At 41.5% G+C, this 9,453-nt stretch overlaps 1 long non-coding RNA gene across 3 annotated transcripts in view; it reads left to right on the forward strand.

The window, feature by feature from the left end:
- Window positions 1-8,112, forward strand: part of LOC308474230 — a 47,499-nt gene extending 39,387 nt beyond the window's left edge. For 2 of the 3 annotated variants that reach the window (XR_013984588.1, XR_013984590.1), the window contains exons 2-5: window positions 3,635-3,754; window positions 5,330-6,844; window positions 7,896-7,997; window positions 8,089-8,112. This is a non-coding gene — a long non-coding RNA (uncharacterized lncRNA). The remainder of the gene's footprint in view (window positions 1-3,634; window positions 3,755-5,329; window positions 6,845-7,895; window positions 7,998-8,088) is intronic. The other variant, XR_013984589.1, reaches the window with a different exon arrangement.
- The last annotated feature ends 1,341 nt before the right edge of the window (window positions 8,113-9,453 follow it).

Genomic DNA, 9,453 nt, shown 5'->3' on the forward strand with positions numbered 1-9,453 from the left:
GGGATCCTCCATTCATCAGCAAGACCCATGGGGAAGAACATCTGCAAAATACACATCTGGGAACTCATCTGTCTCATGCCTTCACTCTCCATGTGTTATGTCAAAGCTCCTCAACCAGTGCATTCAACCTCAGCTGCTGGTTGTGGACTCTCCAGCATATTCAGCTGTACCACTTGTGTGTTCAGATTCCCATCCGGCAATTTAGTCATTGCCGTTCTCCATTAATGGAGGCAGGAGGGTTGTCCAGGATTCTAGAGGCCAATGACACATGGTGCTGAATGCTTCATTGATGGAGACACATATCTTTCCCCAACCTTCAACAGCAGGATCGGAACAGTAGTGTGCAGGAAGGGACGTTAACACTTCCTCACCAAAGAAATATCCCACCCCCTCCCCAAGCACCCAGTGGCATCAGTGATCTGCCTCACCTCCAAACCTGCAGTTTGCCAAAGGTAGACTCACCTTTAAATGCAGACCAGGTCAAATTTCTCCTCCATCTCTTGGGCTCTTGTTGAAAACCCTGAGGTGGAAATAGCACATAAGATGTGGCATGTGTTTTCTCCCTCTTTCCGCCTTAACAGACCTTCTTCACACTATTTTCTCTCACCACGAAGGTGCCTTTGAACCTTCATTCTAAGCTTATTCACCCCTCATTCTAAACTGCGGGAGTTTTAAAAGCATAATTCAGAATTGATGGTATTAATTTCTCTTTGTGGGAGAATCCTATGGGACTGAAACAAAGCAACACGAGTCAGTTATCTTCCCATGTTGTGATTTTTGGTAACTGTAGACATTGTTTAAGAATCAGCTATTCCTGTTTCTTCACATAACATAGCCTTGGAATAACTCCAACAGTATACATTCAAACCATGTCCATCACATTATATTTAGCTGGAAGTCTCCCTATTTCATTCTCTATCTGGTTATTACTTTTGCTTTTGACAATTGCATGGTGAGCAAAAAGTACCTGAGAACATGATGGAAGGCACGAACTACTTTAAGAACCCAAAATCCTGTGGTTTAACACCAGGATATACTTGCCTTGTCAAAAGAGCGAAAAATTCAAATGAATTAAAATCTGTATTGGCATGTAAGTTATTGTTCTCTGAGTGCTGAGGTGAGTAATGGGGCAGACTAAGCCAACTAGGTTGATGTGGCCATACACTTTTGAAAGTGTCACAGGACTTCTTTTATGTGTGGTGAGTGAACACATATAGATATGGCTATCAGTGGTGGGTGAAATCTCATCACTCAGTTTAGGATTGCTGCACCTTCTTACATTCTTAAGAGAACCCTGTGTGTACTCCAAGTCCCAGCCAGCATGGCCAATGGTCAGGGATGATGGGAACTGCAGTCCAAAGCATCTAAGAAAAACCTTCTGGATCATGGCAGTGGCTCATCTCCTGCAGTTTCCAGCAATTGGTAAGGCACCAGGTTGGGGAAAGGTGATGTAATAATAATAATAATAATAATAATAATAATAATAATAATACTTTATTATTTATACCCCGCCCATCTGGCTGAGTTTTCCCCAGCCACTCTGGGCGGCTTCCAATCAAGTGTTAAAAACAATACAGCATTAAATATTAAAAACTTCCCTAAACAGGGCTGCCTTCAGATGTCTTCTAAAGAGAAGATAGCTGCTTATTTCCTTCACATCTGAAGGGAGGGCATTCCACAGGGCGGGCGCCACTACCAAGAAGGCCCTCTGTCTGGTTCCCTGTAACCTCACTTCTTGCAATGAGGGAACCGCCAGAAGGCCCTCGGTGCTGGATCTCAGTGTCCGGGCAGAACGACGCTCTTTGTCCCGACCTTCAGATGAATGTGTGGAGGTCAGTGCAATCGATCTCCCTCCCTTCCCCTTCACACATTCAAAGAATGCCTGAAAGGGGTTCTTCTCTCCTCCTAATCCACCTACAGGTTTTCTTTGTGGCTTTAAGCGTGGTAAGAATTGCAAAGGCCTTTGGCAACCGCGACACATAAATTATTACTCTAAAAAGAAAGCGATCTTTATGAGGGCTTCATCAGAAGCACATGTATCTAAGTATTAGGAATATATTATTCCACAGGACTTGGCGATGGCCCAGAAGCCGGAGCGCTGCGCACAACATTGGCCCGTGCAATTTGAGAAGCTGCTGAGCATCCCAAACAAGAGCAGCAACGATAAGAGATAGCAAGAAAGGTTGAAGAGCTGGTCATGTTTAGCTTAGGGGCCTGAAGGCTCCAGGGTGATGGTGATATAATGGTTCTCAGATCTTTGAAAGTAAGCTGCAAGCAGGATGGCAAACAACTGTTGGCTGAGTGGAATTTGACTGTATAGCCCATAAATGATGACTGAACTGTCAAAGCTTTGGGATTAAATACCAGAGTCTTCAAACCATCAGAATATTTAAATCAATCTTCACGAGCCCAGTGCTGCACTGGCTAGGGCTGATGGGAGTTGTAGTCCAAAACATATGGAAGGCACTCTGGAAGGCTGGTGAAGGTTGGTTTAAACTATGTATCTTTTTGTATGTTCTTTCATATGTGGTGGACCTGTAAAAGGGTAAAAGATTATTGGGAAGTAATTGATAATGAATTGAAAAAAATGTTTAAAAGCACCTTTCCAAAACCAAAAACCAGAGTCCTTTTTGTTGGGGATAATTCAGATGGAAATTCCCAGGTGTCAAAAAAAGTTATTTATGTATGCCGCTATGGCAGCCCGTGTTTTGTTAGCCCCAAACGAACAAGGTCCCAACCAAAGCAGAATGGCAACTTAAACTGATGGAATATGCACAGCTTGCCGATTTAACTTACAAAATAAGAGAACTAAGAAGAATATTCTTTTAAAGAAGATTGGAAAATGTTTATTGAATATATTGGGGGAATTGCATACAACTGAAAATGTTGGCAGCATTAAGATAAATTCAACAGTGTAAATAATCTTTGATGGAAGTAATGATGGAATACTGAATGGTTTAGTTTATATAAAATATGCAGGGATTTATGCTATGCAAAATGAACCATGGGGAGAGAAGATGGGAATTCATTGATATTTTAAGGTTGTTTAAATGAATATTCTAAATTGTAAAACAGAAAATTTTTAAATTAAACAAACAAACGATGTATTTTTTGTACAATATCCCTGGGAAAGGTGTTATATATTGGCATGTCCCATCACTCCAGTGGCATTTGTGGCATAGGAAGCTGCTTTCTACTAAGTCAGACCATTGGTCTATCTAGGTCAGTATTGTCTGCACTGATTGGCAGCAGCTCTATGAGGTTTCAGACAAGTCTCTCTCCTAGCCCTACCTGGTTGTGTCCAGTCCAGGTAGCAACTGGCCATTCTTGCTGCTTAGAGCAGCTGCAATCTGTGTTTGTGGAGGGAACTTTCAAAACAGGCACTGGGAAGCTGTGGCCCTCCAGATGTTGCTGAACTACAACTCCCATCAGCAAGCATGGCCAGTGGTCAGGGGGTGATGAGAACTGTAGTTGTAGCAACATCTGGAGGGCCAAAGCTTCCTCACACCTGTTTAAACTATTAAAGGCAGTCCTTGGACCATCTCGTAAACATTTGTCATTTGGGGGTGCATTTTGGAGCGTGTGTTTTTAAAAAACTGCAAATTGAAATGGATGGTGTTTTTCTTTTTTCCAGATAGGAAAAAGAAATTATCCAAAAGCAAGAAGGAAGTAAGGATATGAAGGGGACGGCCAAATGCTGTCTGTTGGTTGGAAGATGTTGAAGAAATCCCCTATGGAAAAACAACAAAGAAAGGTACCAGGAAACAAAGTATTATTTTCATGTTCTGCCATTAGCTTGCCACCTGTTAGCTGTGATCATTACCCAGAGCTGAAAGGGGAAAGGCTAATCTCTTGCACATTTAGATCAACAAACTCAAACAAAACCTGCCTAATTATCCCATTGAACCTGTGTCAGTTTTTTAAATCCAGCTCCCTTTCCCAGCTTGGCTGCAAGCCAAGCCCAGCAAGCTGGTGTCCATAAGCCGCATGCTAATGACAATGTCCTTTCATTCCAGGAATGATGTAATTGCCAAAAGCAGTTTACAGACTCATTATTTTTATGGTCATATTTCAGAGGAAGAGTCAAAGGTCAGTCTAGGGTTTGCTTGGGAGAGTATCGGATCTTGCCTATTGAGAGCATGCAGCAGCAGCAGCACCACACCAGCTCCCAAAGAGCAAAGTGTTATCCCCGGGTTAGCAAGGATTCCCACTTTCACAGCAATGACAACTAAGAATGATTCAGGTGGTCAGTTTTTACACAGCCCATTGCAAATCCGTACTTAAAGAAAATCCCCCTATGATGTGAAAACAAATAATTCATTTTGATGTTGAATTGAGCACAAGCATTTTGTCCAGATAAATTTGACGTGCTTTTATTCTGCTTTTATTCTGCTGTTCATCATAATAATGTTGTCACATTTTTTTGCCAGTTTGGGGGGGGGAGAGGAAAGGGGGAGTGCTGAACCATTTGTGTGAATGTTCTTGCGAGTATGAATGAGATTGCCCTGCCCACATTCTGTTCATAGCTGTCAACTTACAGATTTGAAAATAAGGGACCAGCAGCCTTGAAAATAAGGGACCAGCAGCCAAAATAAGGGACCTGCAGCCTGACCTGTTCCAGGCACTCCAGTCTTCCTGTCCTCCTGCAGTCTGGTCAAACTCATGCTGGTAGCTCCGAGAACACTGTCCAACCAACTTTGTAACCAGAGGTTCAACTGAATAGAATCTGAATCACATGCACCACAAGGCCTATGCAGTCTCAACTTAAGATGGCTCCCCGGCCTGGCTTTGCACTGCAAAGTTTGCAGCAGCACGTGCAACAAAATGGCGTCCAGCATTCAAAAATCCCCTCAGCTTGCATTAACTAGCCACACACAAGGCATGCAAGCTCCACCCCCCAATCGTTCTTAGAATTCTTATTGGGTGAGCAACACAGCCAAGCAACACAGTTGGAGCCTCCCTCCTCCCTGGCCGGCAGGGAGGGAGGGAGAGGAGCTGCTTCCTTTGAAATTTAAGGGACATCATTTAAGGGACATTTAAGGGACATCCATCAATAAGGGACAGCAGCGGGACATGGCCCTGGAATAAGGGACTGTCCCTTCAAATAAGGGACACTTGACAGCTATGATTCTGTTTCTACCCCACATATTTGTTCAGGAAGGGTATTTCAACACACACACACACACACACACACACACACACACCAAGAATGGCCACATGGGTGGATTCCATAACTCCAAAGTATCATTTTTCACCAAATCATTTATATCGGTTTTTAACTGAAGCTAACCAAGGCAAGTTCTCATTTCATTGTTTCCTACTTTCCTAGGCAAAGGAGATACAAGAAGAAAGAGCACGAGATCAAGTGGGTGTGAAAGGAAGATCAGAAAGGGGAACAAGCTGCTAGTTAAATGTAGGCAATGTGGAGCCCTCCTGAACTTGGTTGGACTACAACTCCCATCATCCCGGACCAACGGCCATACTGGCTGGAGCCAGTGGGAGTTGGAGTCCAGCTACATCTGGAGGGCACTATATCGGCCAGATGTGTACTAGGTCATTGCAAAACCCGATAACCAGAATCCTGTGGTCATGATGGTGGTGATTGATTGTGACTCTTAGCAGTAGTGTTGTTTAGTTTTGAATGTGGCTTTCCTATTGCATTTCTTATATTGATTGCTTTTTTGCTGGGACTTGTAAACTGAGAGATTTCTGTTGAAAGATGAAGTAAATAAATAGATAGATTTGGGGTGTAAAATCCAGGACTGACAAAACACAGCACTGCAGAATTCTGTTCCCACAAGAAGCAGTGGTGGCCACCATTTTTGATGGTTTTGAAAGAGGATTGGACAAATTCATGGAGGGTAAGACTATCAGTGGCTACTAGCTGTGATATCTATACTCTGTTCTCCATGGTGAGGGGCAGCAATGCTCCTGAAATACCAGTAGCTGGAGACCACGGGAGGGGAGGGCTCTTGTGCTCAGGTCCTGCTTGTGGGCTTTGCCTAGGCATCTGGTTGGCCCCTGCAACAATATGATACTGTGATAGATCACCCTTTGGCCTCTTCTTGTGTTCTTACATTCTTACATTTCCATTTCAGACAGCAGAGATCAATGCTGAAGACCAAATATTCACTCTGTTTGGAGAATATTTGTCTTCTGGTTTTGCTTGGGAGAACTGGGGCAGGGGGTTGTTTCAACTCCAGGACTGCAGAAGTGGGCAAATGGTATCTGCTGTAAAACCATAGTTGAATTATAATAAAACAATACCTCAGTGGTATATTATATAATAAAATGAAAACAGCATATTAACTGAAACAGTAAAACTGTAATTAAACACATACATCCCTTACAGTGCAAGCTTATAATGTCTACTCAGATGTAAGCCTCATTGACCTCAAGGGGACTTACTCCCAGGTAAGAATGGGTATAGGGTTGCAGCCTTAATGTCCCAAAGCATGTTGGCTAACTTTATAGATCCTCTGCCATCTGCAGTTAATTACTGTAGTTTTACTATTAGCAGGTCAATAAACTTTTGATCACCTCTTTATTCTTTTATTGGGTTCTGTGCCAGCTTATGTTTCAGTGTGAGGTTCAGTAACAAGTTTTTCCCTGAAATAGGGAAAATTAATAATTTTGAGGTGTTTGACATGTTTCAAGGGCAGGGATTATATGCTGCTTTGGGTGATGGAACTAATCATTTATTTATTTTTTTGCCAAGGGAATTCTGTAAAATGCCATGTGCGCTGACAACAATCGGATTAAAACACTATTAATAACCTCTGCAGTTCAAGCTTGTTCCTCAGTGACAGTTCAACAAGACAAGCCTGTGGATATCAACTCACAAGTAAGCTCCACTGTGTTCAATGGGATTTACTCACAGGAAAGAGTGCATACCTCAGCCTAAGTGTACATAACTCTGGGCACAAGAGTTTCAACCTGCAAACAGAATTTTCTCAGATATTCAAGGGCCGGTATCCTGTTCTCACAGTGGCCAACCACATGCCCATGAGAAGCACACAAGCACATCCTGAACAGTAGTGCATTGTAGCTCTTGAACAGAAAAAGAGAAATATTACTGATGTTGACATTACGGTTTACATTTTACCTACAATTTACTCTGGGTACCTATGGAATATCAGTTACTTGATTTTGGCAGCATATAAATAGTCTAAATATTACTCTGGAAGAATTGCTTCTTGTATTATTATTTTTAAGCAATTTAAAGAGGCATAATTCTGTTTCACTGTTGCTAATCGAAGGCTTTGTATTGCGATTCTTGTTGGTGTTGGATCAGAGCCTCGGTTTTTACTGTGTGCTGCACTCTCAGGACAATAAAGATTAGTGTGTTTAAATTGGTTAAGGCTAAAGAAACAAGTGAGGAAACCAAATCCTTGCCGCATCCATAGTAAAGATGAAATACACACACACACACACACACACACACACACACACACAGCTCATGCACACACATACAAACCGGTCCCCACTCAACAAAACAAAAGCTGTTTGCCCCCTCCCTCCTTCATATCTGAAACCCATTATTCTGTGAGTGTAAACCTAAATAATGATAATTAATTGTAAGTAAATAAGCTGGAACTCTCACCAAACTGTGTGTCTGTGTTTCAACTGAGATGTATCATTTGACTGAGGCCATTTTAATGTTCGGTGTCTGTTTCAATGAGGTCATCAGATGTGATGGAGGATAAGAAGCCTGGATGTTTTTAAAGTGGTGCATTGGAGGGATTTTTTTGCCTAATGTTGGGGGTTTCCCCCCCCCCCTCACCAAAACAACTATTAAAAGTACAGGGTCCCTGTCTTATGTGATGTTTGCTAATCCTACGCATACCAGTTTGAACTGGTTTTATTATTTGTTTTATTTTATTTTAAATGTTTAGAATCCACCCTTCTTCTATAGCAAGGGTGGGAAATCTTTTCGAGCCCTTGTGGACAACTTTCTGGAGGCCACATATTGGAAGTGGGCAGGGGCAGCTGCAAAAGTGAGTGGACTTTCACCTTTTTACATTGCAGTCAGGATAAAAATCAAAGGATCTTACACACACAACATACCTCTCTCCATCCTCCTTTCAGGCACATCCGACAAGAAGCAATTCCCCCGGGGAAATTTTTTTGGATATTCTCCTGAACTGTAGGGAGGATTTCTCCTGGAGAACATTCAGTGAAATGGTCTGCCCAAGTTCACCAGCTGTGGGACCAGTCTCAATATTGTTTAATCTCATGTTAATATTGTTCAAGGAAGCAACAGAGGTGCCCCTTCACTCTTTCCGGTTCCCCTATATCAGCCATGGCTTCCTTCGTCCACCAATATGAACTGAAAATAAAGCTTAATCCAACAATACATGAGCCTGAATTTCTCAGAGGAGAATTTTCCAGGGGGAAATGTCTGAGAGTCTCTCCCTGTTTCATATCACCAGAATATCTGACAAAATTCCACCCGCCCCACCTTGAATGCTTCAAATAATGTGGAGAACTTTTGTTGTTGTTTTTTAAATGATATTTATTGAAAATTTTTGAATTACAGAAGAAAACAAAGAAGAAAAAGAGAAAGAAAAAACAAACCACAGTCAAACAATACAGATTAATAAAAATCAAAATCAAAAAATAACACAACACGCTCAAAAAATAAAAATATACCACAAACATTTAAAAACAAATCCAATATTCTCAAATCCTTAACTGTCATTACCTTCTTTCTTTGACCTCCTCCTCCTCCCTTTTTTTGTATCCTGGTTATTAATTGTCGCAGCAAATCCTTTCCATACTTCATAATATTCTGTCATTACTTTACCTTACTCTATTTTAATCTTATCTTACTATAAAAACCTTAAAGCTTAAAACTTAAATCTTATTTTTACCAATTTCTCATAACCATAATATTCTTACATAATTCCTTAAACATTTTTGCTAAAGCCAAATAATTTCGTTCCAACATTTTTCTAACATTCATCAATTTTATAAAACAATCCTAATAAAAAAGTAACAAAAAAGAAACAATCCAATCTTCATCCAGCGTCTCTTCCTCCTGGTCCCGGGTTTTGTCAGTCCTTTCTATCTCATCAATCTAGCGCATTAACCTGGCAATCTTATGTCCGAGGCCCTTAAGTCCCTTCCATGTCCCTTCCGCAGCTCTTCTTCATATTTATAGCTGTATTTTCCTTTATCTCCTGCTCCTTTCACTCTTGGGAACTCCAGCTTGACAATGCTTTTGACCCATCTCGACAAATCAGCCCCTTTTCCATAGTCCAGACTAAGCTCCATGTGGTATTTAAGAACATGTTTCAAAGTCCCTCCAAAATTAAGAGCCCCACAACCCCAAACATCTCACGGCCCATAAATAATGTGGAGAACTTTTGGAGGCCATTTTCATTCAACCCAGATCTAAAGATCAATGAACACAGTATTCACAGAAAGCTGGTGGCACCTTTTAATTTTACT

The sequence above is a fragment of the Podarcis pityusensis genome, assembly GCF_964106645.2.
Source record: "Podarcis pityusensis genome assembly, chromosome: 3".
Lineage (NCBI taxonomy): Eukaryota > Metazoa > Chordata > Lepidosauria > Squamata > Lacertidae > Podarcis > Podarcis pityusensis.